The sequence below is a fragment of the Ambystoma mexicanum genome, chromosome 10 (genome assembly GCF_040938575.1).
Source record: "Ambystoma mexicanum isolate Mex_15411 chromosome 10, UKY_AmexF1_1, whole genome shotgun sequence".
Lineage (NCBI taxonomy): Eukaryota > Metazoa > Chordata > Amphibia > Caudata > Ambystomatidae > Ambystoma > Ambystoma mexicanum.
The window spans coordinates 1007814802-1007836726 of NC_090932.1; the positions used below are offsets into that span (position 1 = coordinate 1007814802).

General features: G+C 46.1%; 1 protein-coding gene across 11 annotated transcripts in view; it reads right to left on the reverse strand.

Moving 5' to 3' along the window:
- The window catches only part of EIF4G1 (eukaryotic translation initiation factor 4 gamma 1), a 1670216-nt gene that overhangs the window by 1344680 nt on the left and 303611 nt on the right, over window positions 1-21925 (reverse strand). For 9 of the 11 annotated variants that reach the window (XM_069618805.1, XM_069618804.1, XM_069618800.1 and 6 more), the window contains one exon: window positions 112-233. The gene's annotated coding sequence lies outside the window, so the exon portion shown is untranslated. The remainder of the gene's footprint in view (window positions 1-111; window positions 234-21925) is intronic. The other 2 variants (XM_069618798.1, XM_069618799.1) reach the window with 1 other exon arrangement.

Consider the following 21925-nt stretch of genomic DNA (forward strand, 5'->3'; position numbering starts at 1 on the left):
TTGTGCAGAAAATGTGAACATGGTGCCACAACTATAAATCTAAGAAAAGATTTATCTAACTTCTGCCTTTGGTACATCAAGCTTACAATTAAAAGCCAACCAAGTTCTCACTTTGGATTAGAGGTCAAACTCCAAGGGAAACGTAAGATTCAACAGGCACTTTGTTCTTCTACAGCCATACCATTTGATAATCGGCCCTCAGTGGATCTTTGAGACAGTGCAGTCTTGGCTCTCTAGAAGGAAAAAAAAAAGAACAGGTTTGTATGCAAGCATACAGAGATGAAACACTCTAGTATAACAATACATTCTACATGAACATTTACAAAACAGGTTACATTTAATTAACTTTTACGTCCGACCTATGAGCTCATTAATTTACTCAGTAAAAGCTAAGACTATGGTTGCCCATTTGTCCCATGCCCTGCTAAAATTTGTAATGTTGTGCAGCCCTGCACAATAAGACAACTAGGCCACACTAGTGTACTCCACATTTACAAGTGGCAATGCCCTCTAGGAGTGTACGAAATGAGCTGCATGCATGCGGAGAGTCGACAATCATGCCAGTGAGCAAAAATCTTTTACCCTGCCTTTGCATGAACTCCATTTGTGACCTCAACACCCTGACGTGGGTTTGTTTACACAAGATCCCAATAGGAATGTGTCGAAGACAGGATGCTGCTTAAGCATGGACCCAGGGGTCTAGATCAGTATAGCTTTGCATAAACTCCAATGGCTTTAACTGGTGAAGAAAATTAAGTGTGATACTTGGTTGATCTAGCCTGTATCGCAAGTTGGAAATAGGAGACTGACAAGAAAATAGGTTTCAGAAACATCGGACCCCCCATACTGGAAATTAAAGCATGGTGCAAATCCCCCCTATCCGACCCCCCGCACATACAGATGCCAAAAAACCAAACGAACGCAGGACCCCTGAAAGCAACATCTAACAGTATCTAACTGAAAAGCAGCCGCACAAAAATGGGGATGCACAGGTTTCCTAGGCCCACTTACTCCGATTTGGGGCAACCCAGACTTCTCTCCAGGCGTCCAGCCTCTGAGTTTTGCTGCATGGCAAGCAGGGGGCCTCCGAACTATTTTAGACTTCCTAGTTGGAGGCAATCCACTTACATTCGAAGAGTGCAAAAGCAAATTCAAAGTCCCAGAAGCTGAACGTTTCAGATACTCCCAGATAAAGACACTGGCTGTCACAGAGAACTGTCAAGGAGAAGGGCTCCAGAGACCCTAGAGCACTAGAACGGACACTAACAACGACACCACCTAAAGGGAAGATCTCTGCATTATACCAGCTCCTGGATAAACACGACCCTACAGTCAAAGAAAGATATATGATCAACTGGGAAAGAGACCTGGGACGACCAATAGACTAGAGCGCCTGGCGCAAGATCTGGGCGAGGAACCACAAAATCTCCCAATGTATTACGAACAGAGAATGCGGATATAAGATCTGCTATAGATACTACATCACTCCTACACAGCTGCACAAAGCCAACCCAAACATTCCACCGGACTGCTGGAGGGGATGTAGAACCGAAGGAAGCCTGTTCCATCTAATATGGACATGCCCACAAGCAGCGACATATTGGAGAGAAGTCCTAGACCATATAAAAGCAATCGCAGGCCTCACTATTCCCTGGGACCCTGGGATCGTCATGCTGGGGGACACGAGACAGAATTCCCTCACAGGACATATAGCGCGTCTATGCACACACCTATCAGCAGCAACAAAAAAACAAAACAAAAAAAATAAAGACAAAAAAATAGGACTATCAATCCTGCTGTGGTGGGCAAAATGCTGGGACACAGTCGCAGAAAAGATTACAGCCCTACGAGCAGGGAACCTGAACTATTTTCTGAACACCTGGGCCCCTTTCATGGACTTCGCAGAAAAGTTCCCAAACCTCTCCCGTAGAACCCCTCACCAGCTGGCTAGAATGACCAAGAATCCATGAGTCATTACCGCGCAAAGGTTGCTGTCTCCACCTTCCCTCGCAACGGAATGAACTGAGGCCCAGCCCAGAACCTGCCCCCCCCCTACAATTAAGCTACTAAACTATTAAAACCAATGTCTGCTGTAACACTGTTAAAATGCTAATAAAATGCATTGAGAAAAAAAAAGCCTGTATTAGCACTGCGTCTACAATGAGGTCCCATTTTATCCACAAAAAAATAGTGCTCGTCAGGATGCATCTCAAAATCTGACCTCCATACAAACCCTATTCTGTGCCATTTCTTCTACTCTAAACTAAACAATGTAAGCAGCCTAAGTTAGCTTCCCTCTACTTCGGCTCCAGTTGGCTGCTTTCTGACACCCTCCCAGTTCTTGCTCTGGTTCTCTGCCTGATCAAAAGTTTCAAAGTTCAGTTCTTAGAGTTTTCTCCTGCTCCTGGAACGGTCACCAGGTAAACTGGACCAAGAGCTCTTTCACTTACAAGTGACTAGTAGTCAAAATGTCGCTTGTTTTGCTAAGACTCCATTTCTAAGCATCTCCCTTCTAGCTTGACTTGACTATTTGGCACTTCAGGCCACTGACTTTCCAGTTTGCTTTGCCTCCCAGGGAGGTACTCCGTTTCTCATAGGCTTGTTAGCATTTCTGGCTTTAGGATTCTATTGCAATGTTCGGACTATGGGACAGTCACTGGTAGCCCATCGCAGGGCTTGGTTTCCTTGCATCCACCCCTCTCCCATGGGGTATTCTAACTTTTGAACAATTGTGGGTCTCTTCCATCTCTGGGTTCTCCCCTTACTGGGATATTGCGGTTTATTTCTGCCCCTTGCATGCCCCTACAGTGTTATCCCTATGCAGGCTTTGTGCCGCCACACTCCACTGCTTTGTCTCTGGCTGCGTACCGGTTCGCTTGCAGCAATGAGTGGCAGAGAAGGGCAAATCCCTGACTGCTGCAGAACTTGAAGTCAGACTGCTGTGTGGCCAGGCATCTGTCCCTGGTGCTGCCTGTCGCTTGAGGACAGGACTTCAGCGTCTGGATTCCAGTATGCTGGGAATCCATGCCTATGGCGTTTCTTCTTTCACTCAGACAGCTCTAGGTTTTCCGCCTCTTGCCTGGGCTCGGAAGCATTCCATACTCTTCCCCTACAACATCTTCAAATTGGTCGTACCTCTAGGTTGCTGTAAGTGATAGCATTCCTCTACGCTCCAAAACAGTCTTGCTCTAAAAAGGGGCTGGCTCCCACTGTGGGAGAAGGGAGACCAATTCCCTGAATTCACCACACTGGACATTGACACTTTTCTAGCTATATTTCTCCGACGACCCAGTCAGACCTCGATTTATGATCTACAGGACAGCTTGTGAATGCAGACAAGATGGCAATGCTTTTGCTGTCGCAATAGGTCTGTGCTTTCATACAAAAATAAAAATGCATTTAAACTTTGTAAAGAGCTGGCACTATCCCGACAATCTCAAACTGATCCATATTCAATCAGGGCAGTGCCTGGAGTATAATTCCTGTTACAGTGCACGCCATCACAGATAGCGACGCCCAACATGTCAAATCAGCTGTTCAGATTATCATAGATGTTCCAACCTTATAAAAAATTAGAACACGGACCTTGGACATCAAGGCAATACCTTCACAGGTCCCACATCTATCCCCAACAGGCCCTTTATCATGCAGTAACTAGTATGGGAATGCACGTCAGCTAAAATAATGTTTGGGTTTTTGTCCGATACCATTTTCCTTTAAAACAGCATATTCCACAACAGATAAGTAGGGTATATGATCTCTAACCTTTCTGGCAGTGTTTTAGCGTGGGCTGACCCGTTGGTCACTACCAACAATCCCATCTTAAGACTCTTATCCAGGTTTCGTAAATAGTTTAAGAGCCATGTTTGGTCGACAGGAGATTGTGGTCCACAGGTGTCTAAGGACATCCTTGCATATATAACTAGGTTTAAGCAAATGGCTGCTGCTACTGCCTGGCCAGACGATGCCTTCACTGTGCTCGATTGCAGGAAAGAAAATCCGAAAGAAAGAAAAGACTTTCTGGTCGACCTTCAGGGGATTTGTTAAACCATTCCTCTAAACCTGTTGAGTCAGGAAAGCCAATGCAATTGGGTATGGCTTGCAGTCCTCTTACTACTGAAGAGCACAATAATCGGCAAGCACATGGCCTATGTATGTATTGTGCTTCCAGAGACCATTTAGTCCAAGAATGCACGGTGGCACCCTGGAATCGGGAAATGCCATCTCCAGATCGTTGGAGGAAACCACGATCGAGGAAGAACAGCAGAGTTCCCATAAAACCATGAAACCTAGTCACACACAGTAAATGCTAGTTTTCAAGATCCCCTTACATTTATCCAACCTGGAATTGATCAATGTAACAGCTCTCAGACTGGAGCTGCAGAATTAGTCACTGATGATTCTTGGGCTAATAGCAAAGGGATACCCTGGGTACAGAAAGAGGTGGTTGTTCCTGTGGGTGTGGAAGGAACACCGCTGGTGTCAGGACCCATAACAGAACACACCACTGTTGTCCATGTCCACAGCCCCGAATAAGGAAATATTCTCATTTGACATCAATGCAGCTCATTGTCCTGTCGTATTGGGCCTTCCTTGGCTTTGTGTACACAATCCCTACATATATTGGACAGCAGGGACCCTATTTTTAGGTTCTGAACACGGTTTAATCCATTGCCTCTGCAACATCTCAGTAGAGATCTGGTTTTCAACTACTGTAGTTTTGCAGATGGCTCACCCATTTATAGACTGTTTACAAGCTATTCCCTCAAAGCATCATTCTTTTTATGAGGTGTTTTCAGACCATCAGTATAAGGTGCTGCCTCCTCATAGTAGGGATGATTGTTCCATTACGTTACTACCTGACCAGCCTATTCCATTCGGACAGATGTGTATCATTTCGGAATCAGACAAATGAGTCCATAAAGACGATTTACAGACCAATTTAAAGAATGGCTCAATCAGGGTCTAAATTTCCTGCAGGAGCTTCCTTATTTTTTATCCCTAGGAAGACCGAGAATTCTGTCCTTGTATTGATTATAGGGCACTTGAAATCACGGCTGCTGACAGATATCCTATGCCCCTTATCCCAGATATTCTTGAAGCAGTTCGGGGTGGTACACTCTTTACAAAGTGTGATTTAAGAGAGGGGTGCATCGTTTGAATTCGACCCGGTGACAATTGGAAGACTGCATTTCTCAACCCTTTTGGTCATTTTGAATATAGGGCCATGCCCTTGCAGTTTTCCAGCGTTTCATGGAACGCATTGTTTCCGATTTGCTCATGCTTGGTCTTATCATTTTCTATAAAGCACACGCCTCATGTACAAGTACCACAAAGACTGCAGGACAACCACTTATGTAAAGGCTGAGAAATGTGATTTTCACCAGTCTACGGTACATTTGAGCTATAGATTCAGCAGCACTTCGAGGTTTCAGCGCTTAGTAAACAGCACTGTCGCAGATATCGGATACTGGTTGGACTTCCTTCACTCCTTGGGTCCTGCACTCTGGTGAGGGGACTCAAGCTCTGGTCATCCTGCTTCTGGAGGGTCCTTAAGAGACTCTTGGAGCTTCTAGCCGGATTTCAGATATTGCACTCTATGGATTTCTTGACCCCCTGGGCACTTGGTTCTTGCAGCAGCGAAGTACAGCCAGTCAGGGAAGATGGTCCAGTGGAGTTAAGTCTCTGGGTTAGTTGGGCCCACTAAACCAGAGGGAGAAGTCCCTTCTGGAGTTTCTCTTGTCGAGCAGAAAAAAGTTTCAGCACAGCAGCAGGGCTTCACCGGGCAATTCAAAGGTCCAGGAGAATGTAACGAGCTTAGTTCAGTTGCTTTGTCAGATATTTTTCCCAGTGGTCGGCTCTGCCTCTAGTCCCAAAACCCTTGCCTTTTAAGCAGGTTTCTCCCATTCAAGAACATCCTAGGCTGTCAATCACACAGCAGGGTGGCTGTCCTGAAAGGACAGCCAGCCAATCAGGACTTGTCCAATCAGGCATTCCTAGAGACAAAGGACAGGGGAGTTTCGGGAGCCTCCCTCATATCCTGCCCTTCCAGACAAACTGGAGCACAGACAGACCTCACAAACAGAAAATGGAAAAAAGGGAATCGGGGGGGGGGGGGGGCATTTTGACAAAATGGTCACCCCATGGGTGCTGTACTGCAGCGGAGTTTTCAGTCTGTGGTAGGAAAGCACAATGCCACTGCCACCAGCCATTTACAGTAGTGAGGGTAACAGAAATGTTACATGAGAATGTAGCAAAAGGGGCTACTAAGTAACCCCACAAAAGATGGGGTGTGCAGGACCTACAAAGAGAAAAAAGTAAAGTAAATTTCACTTAACTACAGTTCACAAGAATAGTAAATAGCGCAGAACAACAAGTTACTTCTTACCTTGTAACGTTCTTTCGATGGGATGTTCCTCCGACGTATTCCTTATCTTTGATAGATCATCTCCCAGCTTGCTGGCCTCGGAATTTTTTTTTCCAGTAGAGGGTGCTGTGCGGCGACGTCCCTCGAGCCGATGTCCCTCGACGGCCTCCATATCGGGGCCGACGTCATCACGTGTATAGACTCGCGCAGCGTCCGTTGCTCAGTTCCGTTTTGACGTTAAGTTTTACATGAATTGGTTATTGACCTTGAAGGAGCGTAAGCTGCAACCACAAGTGAAGTATTACTGCGGGGATGGATGGGAGGGGCGATAAGGAATACGTCGGAGGAACATCCCATCGAAAGAACGTTACAAGATAAGAAGTAACTTTCTTCGAAGGGATTGTGTCCTCTGACGTATTCCCCATCTTTGATAGACTCCCATAGCAGTGTGCAATTGGAGGTGGGAGTAAAACGCCAGGTTTCCTTTTAGGAATGAACCAAATGTAATACGGCTTTGCCAAACCTAGACTCTTGACTAGAGGAGGAATCCAGGTTGTAAAATCTTGTGAAGGTATGTGCGGACGACCATGTTGCAGCCGCACATATGTCTCGAACCGGAAACTCTTTGGAGGGCCGAGGAGGCTGCGATACCCCTGGTTGAATGAGCCCCAAAATTTTGAGGAGGCTCTTTCCCTGCTAGTTTGTAACATTCCAGGAGGGCCAAAATAATCCATCTGGAAATGGTTTGTTTTGTTATCGGTAGTCCTAATTTGTGCCCTGAGCAACCTACGAACAGTTGGTCTGCTTGCCTAATCCTAACAAGTCTGCTAATGTAAAAGCTTAAAGCCCGCTTTGGGTCCAGCCTATGTAGCCTTTCTTCCTCTTTCCCCGGATGGGGAGGCAGATAGAATGAAGGTAAGGTAATTTTCTGAGTGATGTGGAATTCAGAAACCACCTTTGGGAAGAAATTAGGCTTCACCTGTAAGACAACTTTGTCTTTATGAAAAATTGTATGAGGGGGTTTACAAGATAGAGCTTGTAATTCGCTCACCCTTCTAGCAGATGTTAAAGCCACTAATAAGACAGTTTTAAGGGTAAGAAATCTTAGCGAACAAGAGTGGAGTGGTTCGAAAGTAGTACCCATCAGGAAATTTAAGTCTAAATTTAAGTCCCATAAAGGACCCTGGAAAGGTCTTGGAGGGTAGACATTAGTTAATCCCTTTAGAAATTGTATTACTAAGGGTAATTTGAAACATGAAGGCTCCTCTGCAGTGCGCTTGAAGATCGATAGCGCTGCGAGATAGCCCTTGATAGTGCCAACTTGAAGGCCTGAATTTGCCAAGTAGAGTAGAAAGGATAACACCTTTGGTGTACCACATGAAAAGGGGTCGATATTCTCTTCTCTGCACCAGCTGCAAAATTTGTTCCAACGGCAGCGATAAAGACTTTGTTGCTGGCCTTCTGGCCGAAAGCAACACTTCCATGACGTCAACAGGGAGGTCCCAATCCTTGTATCTCAACCTTTCAGAAGCCAGGTGTGAAGGTTGAGGGTTCCGATGTCTGGATGGAGAACCTGACCTCCCTTCTGTGAGAGAAGATTCTCCTTGAGTGGAAGACGAACTGGAGGGCAAATGGACATGTCCAGAAGGTCCGGGTAGCACGTTCTCCTGGTCCAGTCTGGGGCAATTAGGATCATGGTTCTCCGGAATCTTCTCAACCTCCTGATAATTTGAGGAACGACAGGGACTGGTGGAAATGCGTACAGGAGTGGAAACTCCCAGTCCACTATGAACGCGTCCCCTAGAGCTCCTCTTGTGGGAAATTCCCTTGAACAAAACAGATCGCACTTTCTGTTGGTACTGGTGGCAAACAGATCCACTTGAGGGGTTCCCCAAAGGGCGAAGATCTCCTGAAGGACTTCCTGAGCTAGTTCCCACTCGTGGGAGACTGCCCTGCCTGCTCAGAGCGTCCCCCGTCAAGTTCTTCTCTCCGGCTAGGTGAACTGCCGATAGAGAGATTCCTTCTTGAATTGCCCAAAACCAGAGCTGCATTGCCTCTCTGCACAGTGGCAGTGATCCTACGCCTCCTCTTTTGTTGAGGTAGTGCATGGCCACTGTGTTGTCCGTCATTATCAGGAAATGTTCCCCCTGTACAGATGGCAGAAAAGCTTTCAGCGCTAGTCTGATTGCTCTGAGCTCTAACAGGTTGATATGTAGTCTGGACTCCGATGTAGACCAACGACCGCTGATGGTCAAGTCGTTGGTATGGGCTCCCCACCCTGTGAGGCATCTGTGACTACTGTCATCTCTGGCCATGGTTGCCAAAACAGTTCCCCCTTCAAGATGTTTTTCTGGCAGGCCCACCACTGAAGGTCTCGAGCCACCTTGTCCGGAATCTGAAGGAGGTCTGTCATTCTCCCTGAGAATTGCGACCACCGAGTTCAGTGCCCACTGAAGAAATCTCATTCTCAGGCGAGCCTCTGGCACAAGGAAGATGCATGATGCCATGAGGCCTAGCAAGCTCAAAAAGTCGAAGGCTGGGAGACGGGCATTTTGAAACTTGGTGACCATCTGCAGAATATCTTGAGCCCTCACCTCTGGTGGTGAGGCTTTTCCTAGGGAAGTGTCCAGGACGGCTCCAATGAACTGGAGTCTGATGGTATCATCTGTGACTTCTTTAAATTGAGGGGAAAGCCCAGTTTGTGAAGGAAGTGGCAGACATAATCCAGCTGGATCTGAGCTTGTTCCGAAGATACAGCTCTGATCAGCCAATCGTCCAGGTAGGGGTAGACGTGGATCTCTTCCATCCTTAGACTTGCAGCCACTACCGACAGCTTGGTGAAGACCCTCGGGGCGGAGATCAGCCCAAATGGCAGAACTCGAAATTGATAATGAGAGACGCCAATTGGGAACCTCAGGTATTTCCTATGTTTGAGGTGGATTGGCACATGGAAATAAGCATCCTGGAGGTCCAGAGATACCAGCCAGTCCTGGAGCTGGAGGGCCTGAAGGATCCGAGAGAGAGTTACCATCTTGAACTTGTCCTTCCTGAGGAACTTGTTCAATTCTCGTAAGTCCAAGATGGGTCTCAGTCCTCCGTCTTTCTTCGGTATGAGAAAGTAGGGTGGGGGGGTGGGTGTGGGGGGGTCTGGAACTTTCAGAGAGCTGTTCCCCGGTGGATGACTGAGGGATGCGTAGAAAAGGCAGGCAGTAACCTTGGGCAACTGTCTCCAATGCCCAAGCATCTGACGTAATAGCCTGCCATTCCTTCAGATGTTGAGTTAACCTGCCCCCTACTGGTGTTTTGTGAAGAGAGTCCTCAGAGCGGTTTGGAGGCGGCTGATGCAGATGGTAAAGCAGCACATGCTGCTGCTGTGGCTTTTGTATTTTTACCCCGTCCACCTCAGGTGAATTTTTTCTGACCCCTTTGAACCGGCTGCCCTCTGTCTTTTCCGAATGTGGAATAAAAGCGAAAGGCCTTACCTCTCCAAGAGGTTCCTGAGGGGCGATATGGTGTCTGACGGATTGCAGCTCCTAGGGATTTTGCTGATGCCTTTGATGTTTGTAGTTTTTCTAAACTGGCATCCGCCTTCTTACCAAACAAAGAGCCGTCAAAGGGCATATTCAAGAGTCTGCTTTGTACATCTGGAGCAAAACCAGACTTTAGCAACCAAGCAAATCTCCGGGTTGTTGTACTTGCCGCCATGGCCCTGCTGATGCGGTCAGCAGAATCGATGCCAGTTTGAAGGGATTCGCACATAGCGTCTTTACCATCCTTGAGGTTTAGGAACGCTTTCCTTTCTTCTCCCTCCGGGAGGCAGTCAGCCGCTGATGAAGCACACTCCCAAAGTGTGTGGCTGAACCTTGCGAGCGTACAAGTAGCATTGATGTATTTCAACGCCATGCTACATGCGAAACACACTTTTTGGCGATAGAGTCATATCTCTAATCATCCCCATCCTGTGGAACAGTAGGGTAAGCCGATTTACTACCTGATGAAGTAGCTGCCTGAACAACCAAACTCTCCGGAGATGGGTGTTTGGATAAATATTCAGGGTCAGCAGAAGATACCCTATATTTAGCCGATATATTTGACTGAAGAACTGAGCAACGATATTTCGAGGCCCCACGAAGCGCAGAAAAAGGGAACTGAGCAACAGACACTGTGCAAGTCTATTTATACGCGCGATGACGTTGGCGCCAATACGGAGGCGCTCGAGGGACATCCGCTCAAGGGACGTCGACGCGCTGCACCCTTTACTGAACATTTTTTTCCAAGGACAGCAAACTGAGATGATCTATCAAAGATAAGGAATACGTCGGCGGACACAATCCCTTCGAAATTAATATTCTCCTAACACCACTGCGTAGGTAGGACTGTTAGGCAAGATTATTTGTAGTAACCCTGTGGAAGACTACACCAGCCGTGTCCTCTTGGCAATAGGTAACCCAACTACTGGTATAGGTCTGTACTACAGAAGTTGTTAGAGTGACTGAGCAGCCAGACATCTCAAGAGGGGTAAATGTGAGCTGTAGAGATGCAACAGATTCACAAATATCAAGTATTCAACCAATTACACTCAAGGTTTTATAATAAAATAAATATTTAACAGTTTTAAATAAGCCTTCTTTGGAAAGAGCACTATGCAACAATAAAAACACTTCATAACATTTGCTCAGTTTTAAGATAAGCAAGTAGATACCCTTTGGGGATAACACACACGGCCACCCTGAGGTGACATCAATTGCTAGGACACTGGACATTGATATTTCACTTTTATAATTGATGCAATACGGAGGTTGTGGAAACGGAAAAGGTTAGGGGAAGGAAAAAGGTTAACTGGTTCTCAGAGCACGTGAATACTTTACAATCTCTTCCAATGAAGTCTAGGTTAGACCTTTCACAGTAATACAAGTTAAATATATGCACCACCTAGGAGGGACAGTTAAAACCAAAGTCAATGTGTCAGAAGAGTCTGCAGGGAGCCAGGACAGCCAAAGTCAATTGAAAATTGTCTAGGGAGCCGAGGCGCCTCTTCAGATACCACAGACATCTTGCACAATGTTTTTCAGAGAGTTTGCAGAAAAAGAATCACTGTACGGCCACAAGCCATTAGGCTTGTGAAGGGCAAAGGTGCAAGTAACTCTGCAGAAAAAGCAGCTACTGCAAATCTCCAGTGAAAACAAACAAGCTACAGACCAAAAAGGCAAGTACCCCTTTAGTCAAAACAGTACCTTAGGTTGGAAGAAGATGGTCCAGCTGGCATCTGTTCGTGTGGCAGTCCTGCAGATCTGTGTCCCTGGGCCTCAGTCGTGGGGACAAAAGGGAGGATGTCTGGGGACTCCTGCACTCCGGTTTGAAGGTAGGCGGCGATGGGCACTTTCCAAATCAGCTGCACTTACGGTAAATAGCACCACCACGTTCTTGCACACTTTGAGGGCTGCCTTGCTTCTGGGGTACAGCATTGTTGAGTATGCTCAGGTTTGGGTCATCCTGCTTCAGAGGATCTTCCTGGAGCTTGGGTCCGGTTTACAGACGATGCACTCGTTTCTGGTGTTCCTGACCCCTGGCACTCGGTTAGCAAGGAAGTACAGCCAGCAGGGGGAGTGGTTGCAGCAAAGTTAGTCTTGGGGTCAGTTGGTCTCAACAACCCAAGAGAAGAAATCGGCCATTCTGGGCTGCTCTAGTCGATGCGAAATAGGAGCTTCAGCAATGCAGCAGGGCTTCACCAGGCATTTCACGAGTCCAGGAGGTTACAGCAAACTTCTCTTCCAGTTTTTGTCGGATGCTTCCTTCCAGTGGTCGACTGCTTTCTGTCCAAGAGACCTCACCTTTTATGCAGGGTTCTCCCATTAATTCGCAGTCTGGCTGTCATTCACCCAGCAGTGTGGCGGTCCTCCAAGGGCAGCCAGCTAGCCAATCAGCACTGGGTGCATTATGATAACCATGGAGACTAAGGATGGAGTTTTTCTGGCACCTCCTTGCTTGCTGCCCTGCCAGACACTGGAGCCACAGCCGCCAAAGACAAAATGAACAAAGGGGTCAAACCTGGTTTGGCACGCACAGTAAAACCCAAGACCGACCTCACAAGCAAGAAATGGTGAAAAAAAGATGGCGCCATTTTGACAAAATGGACACCCATGGGTGCAATGTTGCAGATGAGGATTAAGCCTGCGGTAAATACGCACAATGGTAGGAAAATTAAACCACTGCCAGCAGCCATTAATTGTAGTGAGGGTAACAAAAAATGTTACATGAGCAAGTAGACATGGGGGATACCAAGTAACAGAAAACCCCCCAACCCCCAACAATCCACCTGAGGTGGTGTGTGTTGGGTCTACAGAGAAAAAAAAGTCAATTTCACTTTACTACTCTTGGAAACAGTTTATCCAAAAGAAGGTATTTAAACCTTATGAGAAATTCAAGGGACATCTGTGGCACTGCACTGAAGGTGTTGTGTGTCAATACAAAAGGTGATGCGTATGGAGTTTGTCAGACTCCAAAATCACAGAAACAGTCCAAATCAGATAAAAAATACATGAGTGAGAAAAAAAGTCTCACTGCAGGCAAAAAAATAAAAAATCCTTAAGTCCAGCAAAAGAGCTGGGGGTCTCCAAGGTTGAAGGGAATTAGCACAGAACAACAAGTTACTTACCAACTAACTCTTTCGACTGGATGTTCCTCCCACGTATTCCTCATCTTGTGATATTGGTATTCGCCAGCTTCGCTGCATCGGGAATTTTTTCAGCAGAGGGCTCTGTACCGTGTCGACGTCACTGCCAGTATAAATAGCTTGTGCCGCGCCCATTGGCTTCAGTTCTATTTGAGGAAATATTCAAGGAACACCCAGGCGTGCCCCATGACTGACACTTCAGGAGAGGAAAGTGTAAGACACGCAAACTGTACTGTGGGGTAGGATGGAAGGGTCGATGAATACGTGGGAGGAACATCCAGTCGAAAGAACGTTACAGTTGGTAAGTAACTTGTTCTTCGAATGGATTGCGTCTTCCCACGTATTCCTCATCTTGTGATAGACTCCCATAGCAGTGGTAAATTTGGAGGTGGGAGTACTAGTTTTTGTTCTCATGGACGGAATGAAGTACCGCCTTGGCAAATGAACCCTCATTGGAGAAGGCATCGAAGCAATAATGCTTGATGAAGGTATGCATTGATGCCCATGTTGCAGCTGAACAAATATCTGCTGCAGGGGCTCCCATCTTCAGAGCCGCAGAAGTAGCCATCCCCTAGTGGAATGGGCTCGAAGCCCATCCAGTGGGTCTTTTCCCGTCAATCTGCAGCACTCAATTATAGCCAGAATGATCCAGCAGGATGTAGTTTGTTTTGTCACTGCTAATCCCAATTTATGCCCTGTATAACCTACAAAATGTTGGTCATCTTGACGTAACTAACATTCTTGAAATGTAAAAACTGAGGGGCTTTTGGGGTCCAGTCTATGCAGTCTCTCCTCTTTGCCCAAATGAGGAGAATAGAATGTTGATCAAATGATTTTTGTGACAAAGGGAAGTCAGAAACTACTTGTGGTAAGAAAGATGGCTTAACTTTAAGAACTACCATGTCCTTGTAAAACGTAGTATATGGGGGTTTACATGAGACCCTGTAGTTCAGTAACCCCGCGGGCTGATGTTAAGGCTACAAGGAGGACAGTCTTTAGTGTTAGAAGTCTCAAGGGACAGGAGTGCAGAGGTTCAAATGGTATACAAGTTAGAAACTTAAGTACTAGATTTAAATCCCAAATTGGAACATGAAATGGTACTGGAGAATATACATTAGTAAGCCCTTTCAGAAATTGAATGATTAATGGCATTTTGAAGTAGGAAACCTCTTCCAAGGAGTGCTTGAAAATGGACAGCGCAGCAAGATATCCTTTAATTGTTCCGATCTGGGGACCCAGATTGGCTAGATGCAGTAGGAAAGAGCACCATTGGGGTGCCACATTGAAAAGGGTCCACATCCTTATCTTTGCACCAGTTACTGAATTTGTTCCAACAACACTGGTACAAAGAATTTGGTACAGTCCTTCTAGCCAAAAGCAAAATCTCCATTACATCATCCGGAAGATCCCAATCCTTGTATCTCAACCTCTCAGAAACCATGCGTGAAGATGGAGTGTCTTGACCTCTGGATGGAGAACGTGACCTTCCTCTTACGAGAGAAGGTCCTCTTTGCGGAAGACGTATTGGAGGGCAGATGGACATGTCCATAAGGTCCGGGTACCACGTCTTCCTGGCCAAATCCGGGGCAATAAGGATCATGATTTTCCTGAACTCTCAACCTCCCGATTACTTGAGGAATCACGGGGACTGGAGGAAACTCGTACAGCCGAAGAAACTTCCAGTCCACCACAAATGCGTCTCCTAGAGCTCCTCCGAGGAAATTTCCTCGAGCAGTATGGTTTGCACTTCTGGTTTACTGTGGTAGCGAACAGATCCACTTGAGGGTTTTCCCAAAGGGTAAAGATATCCAGAAGGACTTCCAGAGCTAGTTCCCACTCATGGGAGACTGCTCTCCCTGCTCAGAGCGTCTGCTGCCGTGTTCTGCTCTCCGGCTAGGTGAAATGTCGAGAGATTCCTTCTCGTATTGCCCAGAACCAGAGCTGCATTGCCTCTCTGCACAGTGGTAGTGACCCTACGCCTCCTCTTGTTGAGGTAGTACATAGCTACCGTGTGGTCCGTCATTATCAGGGCATTCTTTCCCTGTACAGAGGGCAGGAAAGCTTTCAGCGCTAGTCTGATTGCTCTCAGCTCCAATAGGTTGATGTGTAGTTTGGACTCCGATGGAGACCAAAGACCGCTGATTGTCAGATGGTTGGAGTGGGCTCCCCACCCCGTGAGTGAGGCGTCCGTTACTACTGTTATCTCCGGCCATGGTTGCCAAAAAGATTCTCCCTTGAGGATGTTGTTGCAAGCCCACCATAGTAGATCCTGAGCAACTGCTCTCGGGACTTGCAGAAGATCAGACATACTCCCTGAGAACTGGGTTCACAGTTCTGAGGGCCCACTGGAGGGATCTCATTCTCAATCTGGCCTCTGGCACCAGAAAGATGCAGGATGCCATGAGTCCGAGCAACCTCAGAAAATCGAAGGCCGGCAGATGTTGGGCATTCTGAAATTCTGTTACCATCTGCAAAATTAGGAGAGCTCTCATTTCAGGAGGCGATGCTTTGCCCGAGGAAGTGTCCAAAACTGCTCTGATAAACTGGAGTTTTTGGGATGGTATCATGTGTAACTTCTTGAAATTGAGGGAGAAGCCCAGTTTGTGAAGGAAGTGACAGGTGATCGACAGAGGTTTGAGCTTGTTTGGGAGAACATGCTCTGATCAACCAATGGTCCAGGTAGGCGTAAATGTGAATGCCCCCTTTCCCGAGACTCGCTGCCACCACCGCAATCAGCTTGGTGAAAACCCTCGGGCGCAGGTCAGCCCGAATGGCAGAACTCAAAAATGATAGTGAGAACCGCCAACTGCGAACCTCAGGTACTTTCTGTGCCTGTGATGGATTGACACATGAAAGTAAGCATCCTGACGGTCCGATGATGCCAACCAGAGTTGGAGCCTGAAGGATCTGAGAAAGGGTTACCATCTTGAACTTGTCATTCCTGAGGAACTTGTTTAAGTTTAAGCCAAGATGGGTCTCAATCCTCCCTCCTCCTTTGGGATTAGAAAATAAGGGGAGTACCAACCCTTGTTACTCTCCGCTTCAGGTACATGTTCTATTTGATGTTTCTGGGGACTTTTCCGACTTCATAGTATTCCAACGTAAGCGTTTTTACATCACACAGGCGATGAATCACACATTGTATGATTCCTACAGCCATTAAAAGACAAAACACCGGGGGGTACCCAACCTTGAGTCCGGTTTATTGTCAACAGAGTAAGAGGCAAGGACACCAGTACGGCACAAAATGGAAGTGTACTGTTCCATCCATAATGCATTTTCGAATGCATGAGGAATGGTAAGCAGCACTTTTTACAACTAATTACTTTAACATTAACAATATGAGATATGCTTTTACATAGAGGCATTATGCCCTGTTCCCGCATGTTTTCTTTTGGCAGAATGGCCAGTGGTGCTTTGTTCAACGCTGGATGTCAGACACACCGACCTAAAGTCAGAACTATTCGAAAGATTGCATTTCGATATTCCTCATGAACCTTCTCGAATGACGTAAGTGGCGAATTGTACACTCAGCTGCAATTTACTGTTGCAATCATGTCTTCTAGCCAGCTTATTTTTTCTATCCAGATCATTCCAAGCTAGTACTTTGGGCAGTTAAAATTATCCCACACAGTACCACCACCTACTTAACTGTTTGGGCCTTTGGTCTATTCTCTTTTTTGCAATCACCTATAGGAAGTGTCACCGATATCTTTCAGTCCACTTATAGTGGTGTACCCACCAGTAAGGTTAGGCACATTACTCGTTCGACCAGTATTAGTAAATAATGACGATTCTCTAATGTTTATTCTGCTCTATTTGTAAAGTATGAATGAATAGGGTATTTATTTTTACCGTGAGTTTAATTTTTTTTTTTTTTTTTTGGTACGAGTCGCACTCTTGAGGTTGAGTCTCAAATGAATCTTGGACCATTCACAGGACCAGAAAAGTTTTGGACGTTCAATCCGCATGAAAATGTGCATGAAGCCATTGTATTAGCTATTTGGCTTTCTAGTTAATTTTTCTTGCTTTACCTTGCAAGAAAAAAATTGTGGTTGGTACTAGAAGAACTGTACCCTAATACCATCTTTAGGTGATTCTTTTTTTGGGTCTGGTAGACGGCAGACTACCCCTGATGAATTTCTGTTCAATTTACTTACACACACGTCCAAAAAGAAACACGTTGGGAAAAGTGAAGAAAGAAGGAGTATGTCTGAATTTGAAGTAGAATGACTGTAGTGCGTGATTAAGTTTATTTGGTTACACCTGCACAACACTACCCTGGAGTGACCCCAATCTTGTTTCACTGCGTTTCCACACAATCTGTCATTGTTTGTTATCAGTTGTGAATTGTTTGCGTTTTTTCTGTTTATTCTGCTGTTTTACCTCCTAATTTGTAGGGGTACATGTTATTAGCATTTGCACTTTATACCATTTGTATGGTTAATGAAGTGTTTATTAAATTGTTTTGACACTGAATACACTTCTGGTTTTACGATGAGATAATAAAGGATATATTTTTCTGTAAATTGTTTGGCATCCGATTTGCAATTTTTGATTGACGCTTCAGGTTTTGGGACGCCAATTGAAAAGGGAACCTTTAATAGCCCCTTGGTACTGTTTTGTTTGCTGCTCTAGGCTTCGCCTAAAACTATTGAGGATGTGCTAAACAGATCAGATAGCTAATAATCCTCTTACCTCTCCTAAATTGTTCTTTGTACATGTTCTATTGCACCTTTCTCTAGCAGGGTTAAAATTTCCTGCAACAGGAGCAGGTCTGGAATCTTGGCAGAGTTGGCTCCCCGTGGATGATCGAGGCCTTTTTAGGAAGGGAAGGCAGTAACCTTGAGCTACTGTTTCCAGTGCCCAAGCATCTAAAGTATAATTCCCTGCCATTCTTTCAGATGCTGAGATTCTGCCTCTCACTGGGGTTGTGTGATAAGGCCTCAGTGATTTGGAGGCGGCTGCAGGAGCGTCTGACGGTAAAGATGCCATTCCTGAGAATGGCTTTGCAGTTTTTCCTCGTCTACCACGAGTGACATTTCTTTTGCCTCTTCGAAAAGGCCTGTCCTCTTACTCTACCAAAAGAGGTAGTACTGAAATGGACGAATCCTTCAGGAAGAGGAGCCCGAATAGGGTTTGAGGCTTTCGCATGGAGGCACTAAGGGATTTAACTGCCTCTTGAGGTCTAGTCTTTCTAGGCTTTCATCAGCCTTAATACCAAACAGCCTCAAGCCATCAAAAGGCATGTTGAGAAGTCTGGCCTGCACATCTGGTGCAAACCCTGACTCTCAACCACACAAATCTGCATAGCACTGCTTGTAGCCATGGACATGATGATACTTTCAGCAGTGTCCAGTCCAGATTGGAGACATTTCCCCCATTGCCTCCTTCCAGTCTTTGACAATATTCAGGAAGCCTTCCCTTTCCTCGCCTTCCGGAATTTGTTCAGCAGCCGCCGAAATGCAGTCCCACAGGGTATGGTGTGAACCTGGCCAGGGTACAGGTGACCTTCGTTGACTTTAGGGCCATACTATCCAAAGTAAAAACTTTACGGGCCCAAGCATCTACCTTCTTAACAGCTCTATCCGGAGGGATGGTAAGATATGCAGTCTGTCGAAGTAGTTGCAGCCTGAATAACCAGACTTTCTGGAGTGGGATGTCTGTTCAAATACTCATGATCAGAAGTAGAAGTTCTATACTCCTTAGGAAAATTACTGTTTACTGCAGTAATGTTGTCGGGAGCTTCCCAGTTCCTTTCTACTGTTCTCTGAAGTGCCCTATGGAAGGGGAGAACTGGATCCTTCTGGGAGCCCCAATCTAGAAGGTCAGTCATGTCATCCTGATCAAAGGTGGGTGAGGCTCTACCCCAACCCATATTCCACCACTGTTCATTAAACTCCTGAATCTGATTGTTCTGCAGGGTCAGGTCTCTCTAGCTCAGGTGACATATCAATGCCACTAGCAGAGTGAAGAGTCTCGCACAGGTCTCATTTTAGATTCTGTGTCTATTAGTTCCTCTGGAACCTGTCTAGTGCCATATTGTACTCCAAAAGGAGAAACATCCTCAGAGCCACTTTCTTCAAATATCAAAGACAGACTTAAATTCCGATTTTGGTAATGTAGTAAATCTCCTGTCTTGTTCATGAGCTTGTCGAAGGAATGGAGGATCCTTCGAAGGTATCGAAGGAATCTTCGACGACACCGATGAGTCTTCGACAAAGGCGTCGAAGACGCTTTAGGCTTCAATGTCCAAGCTATCAGCGCCAATGGTGTCGACGAAGTTGCAGATGTTTTCAACAACCTGTTTTTTATGCAGTGTTGGGGAACTCTACTCAAGGATTCCTAGACGACTTGGCGTCGACTCGAGTTTTACGCGTTTCACGGCAGTAGTTCCCGACTTCCCTGTGTCGTCCGATGGAGCAACAGGGGTCTGGCTCTTCTGAGGTTTCTTTGAGGGGGGCAAGGCCACATTCTCAAAGACCTCCATCTTTTTTCTAAAATCTTCCCACTTTCTTGGAGAATCCAACTTCGTCTGGCATTGTACCGATTCGGTAGATGTATCAGTTGTCGAGGGAAATCTAGGTCTCCTTTTAACTCTTTTCGAAGAGGAAGATGAAGAGCGCCTCGATCTACTACAAGATCGGGATTGCCTCAAGTTTTTGTGATGCTCTGATTCTTTTGAATCAGACTATTTTTTATATGTCTTTTAGACGAGGCCTTCGAAGAGGCCTTAGAAGCATCCCGCCCCACCGCCAGTTTACCTTTCCTCTCACGAAGGGCCTTCTCCGCCATCGTCTAACAAGAGCCACAGTCGCCGGTTTGATGATCTGAACCCAGGCACCAAAGACAAATGCGGTGAAGATCTGTTCGACATATTCGAACCGCAGTCGATACATTTTTTGAACCCAGTATTGGGGTAGATTAAGCCAACATTGAAGAAAATTTCGAAGAGTGCCGTTCTTGGGAGTGAAGCAATCGGAAAAACGGAACTGAAGCCAACGGGCGCAGCACAAGCTATTTATACTAACAGTGACGACACGGTAAGAAGCCCGTCGAGGCACATCAACGCCACAACCTCATGCACAGCGCCCTCTGCCAAAGAAAATAATTCTGAAGCAGTGAAGCTGGCAAATACGAATATTACAAGATGAGGAATACGTGGGAGGACACAATCCATTCGAAATGAGAATGCTCCCCAACAAGGACTACGTTACAATGAGATATATCCTGACCTATAACCAGTATCCTGCTAAGACCTACCCTGTAACCCACCATAAACCACATCCAGGGAACCGGAAAATGGGCTGAAACATTGTGCTGAGCCTAAGAATGACACTCTGATCGTGCAAATCATAACTTACTCCAGCCCAACCGGTGAATCTACTACAGTCGCACTACCATGAAACAGGACGATCACAGCCAGCTCATCCAGACCCAGAAGGTAACCAGGAACCTAAGAGTATACCATACACTCCAGACACTCACCTCTCCTACCACTATGCTCTCTCCCCACTTTACACCAACAATAGAGTGCAGCTAAACGCCGCGATCAATTTCGGCTTAGCTGCACACATACAAACGATTCTCCATGAACCCCTCAACAACCGGTTAAAACTCAGCTATACCCCACAGGGGTGAGGAGATCAGGGGGGAATAAATCGGCCTAGCTGCACACAAACATCCTACACAGGCCTAATGCCGCCAGAATGCAGTCAGACCAAATACCTGACTGCACACATTCGACTGATCTCACAACCACATCACATCACACTGGCTGCACACAGAGTGCACCCAAGCACTGTATTCTACCCTACTCTCGACTGACCTGGACTACGGTCCCCATGGGTGTTCAACCTACAAGCGCTTAGAGATCCTACCAATGATATATTTATTTTAATGCCACATGGACTACATTAGTCACTGTAATCGTATTTCTGTTTTTTTATCTGTTTAGATTCACATGCTATGCATAGGCCGACAGCTAGTGGAAGCTGCTGAGTATCACATTTGTTTTCGAAACTCTAAAATGGTCGAATAGGGCGTGCCAGTAATACTATCCCTATTGTGACATCCCCTGTACCGATGTACCCATGATCCCTCACGCATGTAGGTCCCTCAGATTGTATTTTCTGACATGAGGTAGCATGAGCAGTGGCGTGAGTACAGCGTGTCCAAGCAGATCTATGCACCTTTTCCAGGGGTGGAAGGGTGGGCACATGTGAATCTAAGCAGATACAAGCACCAGAAATACGATTACAGTGAGTAATTTATTCCTTTTGATGCTTGTGTAATCTGCTTGGATCACATGCTATGCATAGATTAGCAAGCAGTGTTATGAGAAGGTGGTGGGCTGTGAGAAGGAGTAGCTGCAAATGGATGTTTTAGAACCGCTTGTCCCACCTGTGTATCCGTCTTGGAATATGCGTCAATGCAGTAGTGCCGAGTGAAGGTGTGAAGTGAGCTCCATGTAGCAGCTTTGCAAATGTTGTCTAATACGTTTGCAAGAAAGGCTAACGTAGCTCCAGTGCCCCTTTTGGAGTGGGCCTTCGGTGTAAAAGGCAGTGTCTTTTGTGATAATGAATAGCATAATTGTATACATTGGACTATCCATCTGAAGATTGCTCTTTGAAACACACTCCTCGTCTGCCTGTAGCCATGGAGACAGTTGATCCGCCTTCCTAAGCGGTTTGGTTTTATCTACGTAGTAGAGAACCGCTCTCCTTACATCTAGAGTGTGGAGTTTGAACTCATCTGAGCTAGTGGGCCTTTGAAAGAAGGCTGGGAGCTCAATAGACTGGTTTACGTGAAACTTAGAAATAAATTTAGGTGAAAACCTACGGGGGGAGTCCGTAAAACCAATTTGTCCTCATGTATGACAAAGA